This window comes from Oncorhynchus gorbuscha, unplaced genomic scaffold, assembly GCF_021184085.1.
Source record: "Oncorhynchus gorbuscha isolate QuinsamMale2020 ecotype Even-year unplaced genomic scaffold, OgorEven_v1.0 Un_scaffold_2848, whole genome shotgun sequence".
Lineage (NCBI taxonomy): Eukaryota > Metazoa > Chordata > Actinopteri > Salmoniformes > Salmonidae > Oncorhynchus > Oncorhynchus gorbuscha.
In genome coordinates, this window is record NW_025747247.1 from 49,787 (window position 1) to 63,621 (window position 13,835).

General features: G+C 42.6%; 1 non-coding gene across 1 annotated transcript; it reads left to right on the forward strand.

Annotated features, from left to right (window-relative positions):
- Positions 1 to 12,839: 12,839 nt before the first annotated feature.
- trnaa-agc lies at positions 12,840 to 12,912 on the forward strand. The gene has a single exon. It is a non-coding gene; the product is annotated as a tRNA-Ala (tRNA).
- The last annotated feature ends 923 nt before the right edge of the window (positions 12,913 to 13,835 follow it).

The window sequence follows — 13,835 nt, forward strand, 5'->3', positions numbered from 1 at the left end:
AGAGGTAGCGGGATCGATGCCTGCATCCTCCAACTATTTAGTTTGGTTCAATCAGCACACATTGTTGTTGTAGCTCTGGATACTAACCCAACAATACAACTATTTCCACCACTGGGCTTACTGCAGTCACTACTTCAACCTTTACTGAACTACCATGAAAAATACTTTTAGACAGCTGAAGCAAGCATACTTTTTAAAAAGTATCCTTTCTTATGGACGAGGGATTTGGCAGTGCGGTCATTGAGATTTCATACTTCTTGTTGGAGGCGCAGGGGGATTAGCTCAAATGGTAGAGCGCTTGCTTAGCATGTGAGAGGTAGCGGGATCGATACCTGCATTCTCCAACTATTTAGTTTGGTTCAATCAGCACACATTGTTGTTGTAGCTCTGGATACTAACTCAACAATACAACTATTCCCACCACTGGGCTTACTGCAGTCACTACCTCAAACTTTACTGAACTACCATGAAAAATACTTTTAGACAGCTGAAGCAAGCATACTTTTAAAAAAAGTATCCTTTCTTATGGACGAGGGATTTGGCAGTGAGGACATTGAGATTTCATACTTCTAGTTGGAGGCACAGGGGGATTAGCTCAAATGGTAGAGCGCTTGCTTAGCATGTGAGAGGTAGCGGGATCGATGCCTGCATCCTCCAACTATTTAGTTTGGTTCAATCAGCACACATTGTTGTTGTAGCTCTGGATACTAACCCAACAATACAACTATTTCCACCACTGGGCTTACTGCAGTCACTACTTCAACCTTTACTGAACTACCATGAAAAATACTTTTAGACAGCTGAAGCAAGCATACTTTTTAAAAAGTATCCTTTCTTATGGACGAGGGATTTGGCAGTGCGGTCATTGAGATTTCATACTTCTTGTTGGAGGCGCAGGGGGATTAGCTCAAATGGTAGAGCGCTCGCTTAGCATGTGAGAGGTAGCGGGATCGATGCCTGCATCCTCCAACTATTTAGTTTGGTTCAATCAGCACACATTGTTGTTGTAGCTCTGGATACTAACCCAACAATACAACTATTTCCACCACTGGGCTTACTGCAGTCACTACTTCAACCTTTACTGAACTACCATGAAAAATACTTTTAGACAGCTGAAGCAAGCATACTTTTAAAAAGTATCCTTTCTTATGGACGAGGGATTTGGCAGTGCGGTCATTGAGATTTCATACTTCTTGTTGGAGGCGCAGGGGGATTAGCTCAAATGGTAGAGCGCTTGCTTAGCATGTGAGAGGTAGCGGGATCGATGCCTGCATCCTCCAACTATTTAGTTTGGTTCAATCAGCACACATTGTTGTTGTAGCTCTGGATACTAACCCAACAATACAACTATTTCCACCACTGGGCTTACTGCAGTCACTACTTCAACCTTTACTGAACTACCATGAAAAATACTTTTAGACAGCTGAAGCAAGCATACTTTTTAAAAAGTATCCTTTCTTATGGACGAGGGATTTGGCAGTGCGGTCATTGAGATTTCATACTTCTTGTTGGAGGCGCAGGGGGATTAGCTCAAATGGTAGAGCGCTCGCTTAGCATGTGAGAGGTAGCGGGATCGATGCCTGCATCCTCCAACTATTTAGTTTGGTTCAATCAGCACACATTGTTGTTGTAGCTCTGGATACTAACCCAACAATACAACTATTTCCACCACTGGGCTTACTGCAGTCACTACTTCAACCTTTACTGAACTACCATGAAAAATACTTTTAGACAGCTGAAGCAAGCATACTTTTTAAAAAAGTATCCTTTCTTATGGACGAGGGATTTGGCAGTGCGGTCATTGAGATTTCATACTTCTTGTTGAGGAACAGGGGGATTAGCTCAAATGGTAGAGCGCTCGCTTAGCATGTGAGAGGTAGCGGATCGATGCCTGCATCCTCCAACTATTTAGTTTGGTTCAATCAGCACACATTGTTGTTGTAGCTCTGGATACTAACCCAACAATACAACTATTTCCACCACTGGGCTTACTGCAGTCACTACTTCAACCTTTACTGAACTACCATGAAAAATACTTTTAGACAGCTGAAGCAAGCATACTTTTTAAAAAGTATACTTTCTTATGGACGAGGGATTTGGCAGTGCGGTCATTGAGATTTCATACTTCTTGTTGGAGGCACAGGGGGATTAGCTCAAATGGTAGAGTGCTTGCTTAGCATGTGAGAGGTAGCGGGATCGATGCCTGCATCCTCCAACTATTTAGTTTGGTTCAATCAGCACACATTGTTGTTGTAGCTCTGGATACTAACCCAACAATACAACTATTTCCACCACTGGGCTTACTGCAGTCACTACTTCAACCTTTACTGAACTACCATGAAAAATACTTTTAGACAGCTGAAGCAAGCATACTTTTTAAAAAGTATCCTTTCTTATGGACGAGGGATTTGGCAGTGCGGTCATTGAGATTTCATACTTCTTGTTGGAGGCGCAGGGGGATTAGCTCAAATGGTAGAGCGCTTGCTTAGCATGTGAGAGGTAGTGGGATCGATGCCTGCATCCTCCAACTATTTAGTTTGGTTCAATCAGCACACATTGTTGTTGTAGCTCTGGATACTAACCCAACAATACAACTATTTCCACCACTGGGCTTACTGCAGTCACTACTTCAACCTTTACTGAACTACCATGAAAAATACTTTTAGACAGCTGAAGCAAGCATACTTTTTAAAAAGTATCCTTTCTTATGGACGAGGGATTTGGCAGTGCGGTCATTGAGATTTCATACTTCTTGTTGGAGGCGCAGGGGGATTAGCTCAAATGGTAGAGCGCTCGCTTAGCATGTGAGAGGTAGCGGGATCGATGCCTGCATCCTCCAACTATTTAGTTTGGTTCAATCAGCACACATTGTTGTTGTAGCTCTGGATACTAACCCAACAATACAACTATTTCCACCACTGGGCTTACTGCAGTCACTACTTCAACCTTTACTGAACTACCATGAAAAATACTTTTAGACAGCTGAAGCAAGCATACTTTTAAAAAAGTATCCTTTCTTATGGACGAGGGATTTGGCAGTGCGGTCATTGAGATTTCATACTTCTTGTTGGAGGCACAGGGGGATTAGCTCAAATGGTAGAGCGCTTGCTTAGCATGTGAGAGGTAGCATCGATGCCTGCATCCTCCAACTATTTAGTTTGGTTCAATCAGCACACATTGTTGTTGTAGCTCTGGATACTAACCCAACAATACAACTATTTCCACCACTGGGCTTACTGCAGTCACTACTTCAACCTTTACTGAACTACCATGAAAAATACTTTTAGACAGCTGAAGCAAGCATACTTTTTAAAAAGTATCCTTTCTTATGGACGAGGGATTTGGCAGTGCGGTCATTGAGATTTCATACTTCTTGTTGGAGGCGCAGGGGGATTAGCTCAAATGGTAGAGCGCTCGCTTAGCATGTGAGAGGTAGCGGGATCGATGCCTGCATCCTCCAACTATTTAGTTTGGTTCAATCAGCACACATTGTTGTTGTAGCTCTGGATACTAACCCAACAATACAACTATTTCCACCACTGGGCTTACTGCAGTCACTACTTCAACCTTTACTGAACTACCATGAAAAATACTTTTAGACAGCTGAAGCAAGCATACTTTTTAAAAAGTATCCTTTCTTATGGACGAGGGATTTGGCAGTGCGGTCATTGAGATTTCATACTTCTTGTTGGAGGAACAGGGGGATTAGCTCAAATGGTAGAGCGCTCGCTTAGCATGTGAGAGGTAGCGGGATCGATGCCTGCATCCTCCAACTATTTAGTTTGGTTCAATCAGCACACATTGTTGTTGTAGCTCTGGATACTAACCCAACAATACAACTATTTCCACCACTGGGCTTACTGCAGTCACTACTTCAACCTTTACTGAACTACCATGAAAAATACTTTTAGACAGCTGAAGCAAGCATACTTTAAAAAAGTATCCTTTCTTATGGACGAGGGATTTGGCAGTGCGGTCATTGAGATTTCATACTTCTTGTTGGAGGCACAGGGGGATTAGCTCAAATGGTAGAGCGCTCGCTTAGCATGTGAGAGGTAGCGGGATCGATGCCTGCATCCTCCAACTATTTAGTTTGGTTCAATCAGCACACATTGTTGTTGTAGCTCTGGATACTAACCCAACAATACAACTATTTCCACCACTGGGCTTACTGCAGTCACTACTTCAACCTTTACTGAACTACCATGAAAAATACTTTTAGACAGCTGAAGCAAGCATACTTTTTAAAAAAGTATCCTTTCTTATGGACGAGGGATTTGGCAGTGCGGTCATTGAGATTTCATACTTCTTGTTGGAGGCACAGGGGGATTAGCTCAAATGGTAGAGCGCTCGCTTAGCATGTGAGAGGTAGCGGGATCGATGCCTGCATCCTCCAACTATTTAGTTTGGTTCAATCAGCACACATTGTTGTTGTAGCTCTGGATACTAACCCAACAATACAACTATTTCCACCACTGGGCTTACTGCAGTCACTACTTCAACCTTTACTGAACTACCATGAAAAATACTTTTAGACAGCTGAAGCAAGCATACTTTTTAAAAATTATCCTTTCTTATGGACGAGGGATTTGGCAGTGCGGTCATTGAGATTTCATACTTCTTGTTGGAGGCACAGGGGGATTAGCTCAAATGGTAGAGCGCTTGCTTAGCATGTGAGAGGTAGCGGGATCGATACCTGCATCCTCCAACTATTTAGTTTGGTTCAATCAGCACACATTGTTGTTGTAGCTCTGGATACTAACCCAACAATACAACTATTTCCACCACTGGGCTTACTGCAGTCACTACTTCAACCTTTACTGAACTACCATGAAAAATACTTTTAGACAGCTGAAGCAAGCATACTTTTTAAAAAAGTATCCTTTCTTATGGACGAGGGATTTGGCAGTGCGGTCATTGAGATTTCATACTTCTTGTTGGAGGCGCAGGGGGATTAGCTCAAATGGTAGAGCGCTTGCTTAGCATGTGAGAGGTAGCGGGATCGATGCCTGCATCCTCCAACTATTTAGTTTGGTTCAATCAGCACACATTGTTGTTGTAGCTCTGGATACTAACCCAACAATACAACTATTTCCACCACTGGGCTTACTGCAGTCACTACTTCAACCTTTACTGAACTACCATGAAAAAAACTTTTAGACAGCTGAAGCAAGCATACTTTTAAAAAGATATCCTTTCTTATGAATGAGGGATTTGGCAGTACGGTCATTGAGATTTCATACTTCTTGTTGAAGGAACAGGGGGATTAGCTCAAATGGTAGAGCGCTTGCTTAGCATGTGAGAGGTAGCGGGATCGATGCCTGCATCCTCCAACTATTTAGTTTGGTTCAATCAGCACACATTGTTGTTGTAGCTCTGGATACTAACCCAACAATACAACTATTTCCACCACTGGGCTTACTGCAGTCACTACTTCAACCTTTACTGAACTACCATGAAAAATACTTTTAGACAGCTGAAGCAAGCATACTTTTAAAAAGATATCCTTTCTTATGGACGAGGGATTTGGCAGTGCGGTCATTGAGATTTCATACTTCTTGTTGAAGGAACAGGGGGATTAGCTCAAATGGTAGAGCGCTCGCTTAGCATGTGAGAGGTAGCGGGATCGATGCCTGCATCCTCCAACTATTTAGTTTGGTTCAATCAGCACACATTGTTGTTGTAGCTCTGGATACTAACCCAACAATACAACTATTTCCACCACTGGGCTTACTGCAGTCACTACTTCAACCTTTACTGAACTACCATGAAAAATACTTTTAGACAGCTGAAGCAAGCATACTTTTTAAAAAGTATCCTTTCTTATGGACGAGGGATTTGGCAGTGCGGTCATTGAGATTTCATACTTCTTGTTGGAGGAACAGGGGGATTAGCTCAAATGGTAGAGCGCTTCGCATGTGAGGTAGCCGATCCTGCATCTATTTAGAGGATTAGCATGTGAGAGGTAGCGGGATCGATGCCTGCATCCTCCAACTATTTAGTTTGGTTCAATCAGCACACATTGTTGTTGTAGCTCTGGATACTAACCCAACAATACAACTATTTCCACCACTGGGCTTACTGCAGTCACTACTTCAACCTTTACTGAACTACCATGAAAAATACTTTTAGACAGCTGAAGCAAGCATACTTTTTAAAAAAGTATCCTTTCTTATGGACGAGGGATTTGGCAGTGCGGTCATTGAGATTTCATACTTCTTGTTGGAGCCGCAGGGGATTAGCTCAAATGGTAGAGCGCTCGCTTAGCATGTGAGAGGTAGCGGATCGATGCCTGCATCCTCCAACTATTTAGTTTGGTTCAATCAGCACACATTGTTGTTGTAGCTCTGGATACTAACCCAACAATACAACTATTTCCACCACTGGGCTTACTGCAGTCACTACTTCAACCTTTACTGAACTACCATGAAAAATACTTTTAGACAGCTGAAGCAAGCATACTTTTTAAAAAGTATCCTTTCTTATGGACGAGGGATTTGGCAGTGCGGTCATTGAGATTTCATACTTCTTGTTGGAGGAACAGGGGATTAGCTCAAATGGTAGAGCGCTCGCTTAGCATGTGAGAGGTAGCGGGATCGATGCCCGCATCCTCCAACTATTTAGTTTGGTTCAATCAGCACACATTGTTGTTGTAGCTCTGGATACTAACCCAACAATACAACTATTTCCACCACTGGGCTTACTGCAGTCACTACTTCAACCTTTACTGAACTACCATGAAAAATACTTTTAGACAGCTGAAGCAAGCATACTTTTTAAAAAGTATCCTTTCTTATGGACGAGGGATTTGGCAGTGCGGTCATTGAGATTTCATACTTCTTGTTGGAGGCGCAGGGGGATTAGCTCAAATGGTAGAGCGCTCGCTTAGCATGTGAGAGGTAGCGGGATCGATGCCTGCATCCTCCAACTATTTAGTTTGGTTCAATCAGCACACATTGTTGTTGTAGCTCTGGATACTAACCCAACAATACAACTATTTCCACCACTGGGCTTACTGCAGTCACTACTTCAACCTTTACTGAACTACCATGAAAAATACTTTTAGACAGCTGAAGCAAGCATACTTTTAAAAAGTATCCTTTCTTATGGACGAGGGATTTGGCAGTGCGGTCATTGAGATTTCATACTTCTTGTTGGAGGTGCAGGGGGATTAGCTCAAATGGTAGAGCGCTTGCTTAGCATGTGAGAGGTAGCGGGATCGATGCCTGCATCCTCCAACTATTTAGTTTGGTTCAATCAGCACACATTGTTGTTGTAGCTCTGGATACTAACCCAACAATACAACTATTTCCACCACTGGGCTTACTGCAGTCACTACTTCAACCTTTACTGAACTACCATGAAAAATACTTTTAGACAGCTGAAGCAAGCATACTTTTTAAAAAGTATCCTTTCTTATGGACGAGGGATTTGGCAGTGCGGTCATTGAGATTTCATACTTCTTGTTGGAGGCGCAGGGGGATTAGCTCAAATGGTAGAGCGCTCGCTTAGCATGTGAGAGGTAGCGGGATCGATGCCTGCATCCTCCAACTATTTAGTTTGGTTCAATCAGCACACATTGTTGTTGTAGCTCTGGATACTAACCCAACAATACAACTATTTCCACCACTGGGCTTACTGCAGTCACTACTTCAACCTTTACTGAACTACCATGAAAAATACTTTTAGACAGCTGAAGCAAGCATACTTTTTAAAAAGTATCCTTTCTTATGGACGAGGGATTTGGCAGTGCGGTCATTGAGATTTCATACTTCTTGTTGAAGGCACAGGGGGATTAGCTCAAATGGTAGAGCGCTTGCTTAGCATGTGAGAGGTAGCGGGATCGATGCCTGCATCCTCCAACTATTTAGTTTGGTTCAATCAGCACACATTGTTGTTGTAGCTCTGGATACTAACCCAACAATACAACTATTTCCACCACTGGGCTTACTGCAGTCACTACTTCAACCTTTACTGAACTACCATGAAAAATACTTTTAGACAGCTGAAGCAAGCATACTTTTTAAAAAGTATCCTTTCTTATGGACGAGGGATTTGGCAGTGCGGTCATTGAGATTTCATACTTCTTGTTGGAGGCGCAGGGGGATTAGCTCAAATGGTAGACCACTCGCTTAGCATGTGAGAGGTAGCGGGATCGATGCCTGCATCCTCCAATGATTTAGTTTGGTTCAATCAGCACACATTGTTGTTGTAGCTCTGGATACTAACCCAACAATACAACTATTTCCACCACTGGGCTTACTGCAGTCACTACTTCAACCTTTACTGAACTACCATGAAAAATACTTTTAGACAGCTGAAGCAAGCATACTTTTAAAAAGTATCCTTTCTTATGGACGAGGGATTTGGCAGTGCGGTCATTGAGATTTCATACTTCTTGTTGGAGGCAGGGGGATTAGCTCAAATGGTAGAGCGCTTGCTTAGCATGTGAGAGGTAGCGGGATCGATGCCTGCATCCTCCAACTATTTAGTTTGGTTCAATCAGCACACATTGTTGTTGTAGCTCTGGATACTAACCCAACAATACAACTATTTCCACCACTGGGCTTACTGCAGTCACTACTTCAACCTTTACTGAACTACCATGAAAAATACTTTTAGACAGCTGAAGCAAGCATACTTTTTTAAAAAGTATCCTTTCTTATGGACGAGGGATTTGGCAGTGCGGTCATTGAGATTTCATACTTCTTGTTGGAGGCGCAGGGGGATTAGCTCAAATGGTAGAGCGCTTGCTTAGCATGTGAGAGGTAGCGGGATCGATGCCTGCATCCTCCAACTATTTAGTTTGGTTCAATCAGCACACATTGTTGTTGTAGCTCTGGATACTAACCCAACAATACAACTATTTCCACCACTGGGCTTACTGCAGTCACTACTTCAACCTTTACTGAACTACCATGAAAAATACTTTTAGACAGCTGAAGCAAGCATACTTTTTAAAAAGTATCCTTTCTTATGGACGAGGGATTTGGCAGTGCGGTCATTGAGATTTCATACTTCTTGTTGGAGGCGCAGGGGGATTAGCTCAAATGGTAGAGCGCTTGCTTAGCATGTGAGAGGTAGCGGGATCGATGCCTGCATCCTCCAACTATTTAGTTTGGTTCAATCAGCACACATTGTTGTTGTAGCTCTGGATACTAACCCAACAATACAACTATTTCCACCACTGGGCTTACTGCAGTCACTACTTCAACCTTTACTGAACTACCATGAAAAATACTTTTAGACAGCTGAAGCAAGCATACTTTTAAAAAGTATCCTTTCTTATGGACGAGGGATTTGGCAGTTCGGTCATTGAGATTTCATACTTCTTGTTGAAGGAACAGGGGGATTAGCTCAAATGGTAGAGTGCTTGCTTAGCATGTGAGAGGTAGCGGGATCGATGCCTGCATCCTCCAAGTATTTAGTTTGGTTCAATCAGCACACATTGTTGTTGTAGCTCTGGATACTAACCCAACAATACAACTATTTCCACCACTGGGCTTACTGCAGTCACTACTTCAACCTTTACTGAACTACCATGAAAAATACTTTTAGACAGCTGAAGCAAGCATACTTTTTAAAAATTATCCTTTCTTATGGACGAGGGATTTGGCAGTGCGGTCATTGAGATTTCATACTTCTTGTTAGAGGCACAGGGGGATTAGCTCAAATGGTAGAGCACTCGTTAGCATGTGAGAGGTAGCGGGATCGATGCCTGCATCCTCCAACTATTTAGTTTGGTTCAATCAGCACACATTGTTGTTGTAGCTCTGGATACTAACCCAACAATACAACTATTTCCACCACTGGGCTTACTGCAGTCACTACTTCAACCTTTACTGAACTACCATGAAAAATACTTTTAGACAGCTGAAGCAAGCATACTTTTTAAAAAGTATCCTTTCTTATGGACGAGGGATTTGGCAGTGCGGTCATTGAGATTTCATACTTCTTGTTGGAGGCGCAGGGGGATTAGCTCAAATGGTAGAGCACTCGCATGTGAGAGGTAGCATGTGAGAGGTAGTGCGGTCATTGAGATTTCATACTTCTTGTTGGAGGTGCAGGGGGATTAGCTCAAATGGTAGAGCGCTCGCTTAGCATCCTCCAAACTATTTAGTTTGGTTCAATCAGCACACATTGTTGTTGTAGCTCTGGATACTAACCCAACAATACAACTATTTCCACCACTGGGCTTACTGCAGTCACTACTTCAACCTTTACTGAACTACCATGAAAAATACTTTTAGACAGCTGAAGCAAGCATACTTTTTAAAAAGTATCCTTTCTTATGGACGAGGGATTTGGCAGTGCGGTCATTGAGATTTCATACTTCTTGTTGGAGGCGCAGGGGGATTAGCTCAAATGGTAGAGCGCTTGCTTAGCATGTGAGAGGTAGCGGGATCGATGCCTGCATCCTCCAACTATTTAGTTTGGTTCAATCAGCACACATTGTTGTTGTAGCTCTGGATACTAACCCAACAATACAACTATTTCCACCACTGGGCTTACTGCAGTCACTACTTCAACCTTTACTGAACTACCATGAAAAATACTTTTAGACAGCTGAAGCAAGCATACTTTTAAAAAGTATCCTTTCTTATGAACGAGGGATTTGGCAGTGCGGTCATTGAGATTTCATACTTCTTGTTGAAGGAACAGGGGATTAGCTCAAATGGTAGAGCGCTTGCTTAGCATGTGAGAGGTAGCGGGATCGATGCCCGCATCCTCCAACTATTTAGTTTGGTTCAATCAGCACACATTGTTGTTGTAGCTCTGGATACTAACCCAACAATACAACTATTTCCACCACTGGGCTTACTGCAGTCACTACTTCAACCTTTACTGAACTACCATGAAAAATACTTTTAGACAGCTGAAGCAAGCATACTTTTTAAAAAGTATCCTTTCTTATGGACGAGGGATTTGGCAGTGCGGTCATTGAGATTTCATACTTCTTGTTGGAGGCGCAGGGGGATTAGCTCAAATGGTAGAGCGCTCGCTTAGCATGTGAGAGGTAGCGGGATCGATGCCTGCATCCTCCAACTATTTAGTTTGGTTCAATCAGCACACATTGTTGTTGTAGCTCTGGATACTAACCCAACAATACAACTATTTCCACCACTGGGCTTACTGCAGTCACTACTTCAACCTTTACTGAACTACCATGAAAAATACTTTTAGACAGCTGAAGCAAGCATACTTTTTAAAAAGTATCCTTTCTTATGGACGAGGGATTTGGCAGTGCGGTCATTGAGATTTCATACTTCTTGTTGGAGGCGCAGGGGGATTAGCTCAAATGGTAGAGCGCTCGCTTAGCATGTGAGAGGTAGCGGATCGATGCCTGCATCCTCCAACTATTTAGTTTGTTCAATCAGCACACATTGTTGTTGTAGCTCTGGATACTAACCCAACAATACAACTATTTCCACCACTGGGCTTACTGCAGTCACTACTTCAACCTTTACTGAACTACCATGAAAAATACTTTTAGACAGCTGAAGCAAGCATACTTTTTTAAAAGTATCCTTTCTTATGGACGAGGGATTTGGCAGTGCGGTCATTGAGATTTCATACTTCTTGTTGGAGGCACAGGGGATTAGCTCAAATGGTAGAGCGCTCGCTTAGCATGTGAGAGGTAGCGGGATCGATGCCTGCATCCTCCAACTATTTAGTTTGGTTCAATCAGCACACATTGTTGTTGTAGCTCTGGATACTAACCCAACAATACAACTATTTCCACCACTGGGCTTACTGCAGTCACTACTTCAACCTTTACTGAACTACCATGAAAAATACTTTTAGACAGCTGAAGCAAGCATACTTTTTAAAAATTATCCTTTCTTATGGACGAGGGATTTGGCAGTGAGGTCATTGAGATTTCATACTTCTTGTTGGAGGCGCAGGGGGATTAGCTCAAATGGTAGAGCACTCGCTTAGCATGTGAGAGGTAGCGGGATCGATGCCTGCATCCTCCAACTATTTAGTTTGGTTCAATCAGCACACATTGTTGTTGTAGCTCTGGATACTAACCCAACAATACAACTATTTCCACCACTGGGCTTACTGCAGTCACTACTTCAACCTTTACTGAACTACCATGAAAAATACTTTTAGACAGCTGAAGCAAGCATACTTTTTAAAAATTATCCTTTCTTATGGACGAGGGATTTGGCAGTGCAGTCATTGAGATTTCATACTTCTTGTTGAGGTGCAGGGGGATTAGCTCAAATGGTAGAGCGCTCGCTAGCATGCGAGAGGTAGCAGGATCGATGCCCGCATCCTCCAACTATTTAGTTTGGTTCAATCAGCACACATTGTTGTTGTAGCTCTGGATACTAACCCAACAATACAACTATTTCCACCACTGGGCTTACTGCAGTCACTACTTCAACCTTTACTGAACTACCATGAAAAATACTTTTAGACAGCTGAAGCAAGCATACTTTTTAAAAAGTATCCTTTCTTATGGACGAGGGATTTGGCAGTGCGGTCATTGAGATTTCATACTTCTTGTTGGAGCACAGGGGGATTAGCTCAAATGGTAGAGCGCTCGCTTAGCATGTGAGAGAGGTAGCGGATCGATGCCTGCATCCTCCAAATAATTTAGTTTGGTTCAATCAGCACACATTGTTGTTGTAGCTCTGGATACTAACCCAACAATACAACTATTTCCACCACTGGGCTTACTGCAGTCACTACTTCAACCTTTACTGAACTACCATGAAAAAAACTTTTAGACAGCTGAAGCAAGCATACTTTTAAAAAAGTATCCTTTCTAATGGACGAGGGATTTGGCAGTGAGGATATTGAGATTTCATACTTTTTTTGGAGGCACAGGGGGATTAGCTCAAATGGTAGAGCGCTCGCTTAGCATGCGAGAGGTAGCGGGATCGATGCCCGCATCCTCCAACTATTTAGTTTGGTTCAATCAGCACACATTGTTGTTGTAGCTCTGGATACTAACCCAACAATACAACTATTTCCACCACTGGGCTTACTGCAGTCACTACTTCAACCTTTACTGAACTACCATGAAAATACTTTTAGACAGCTGAAGCAAGCATACTTTTTAAAAAGTATCCTTTCTTATGGACGAGGGATTTGGCAGTGAGGTCATTGAGATTTCATACTTCTTGTTGGAGGCGCAGGGGATTAGCTCAAATGGTAGAGCGCTCGCTTTAGCATGCGAGAGGTAACAGGATCGATGCCTGCATCCTCCAACTATTTAGTTTGGTTAATCAGCACACATTGTTGTTGTAGCTTTGGATACTAACCCAACAATACAACTATTTCCACCACTGGGCTTACTGCAGTCACTACTTCAACCTTTACTGAACTACCATGAAAAAACTTTTAGACAGCTGAAGCAAGCATACTTTTTAAAAAGTATCCTTTCTTATGGACGAGGGATTTGGCAGTGCGGTCATTGAGATTTCATACTTCCTGTTGGAGGAACAGGGGGATTAGCTCAAATGGTAGAGCGCCGCTAGCATGTGAGAGGTAGCGGATCGATGCCTGCATCCTCCTGTAACCATTTCAGCTGTCTAACACATTGTTGTTGAGCTCTGGATACTCAAACCCAACAATACAACTATTTCCACCACTGGGCTTATTTGCAGTCACTACTAAACTTTATTGAACTACCATGAAAAAAATACTTTTTAGACAGCTGAAGTAAGCATACTTTTAAAAAAGTATCCTTTCTTATGGACGAGGGATTTGGCAGTGCTGTCATTGAGATTTCATACTTCTTTGGAGGCGAGGGGATAGCTCAAATGGTAGAGAGCTCGCTTAGCATGTGAGAGGGCGGAATGATGCCTGCATCCTCCAAC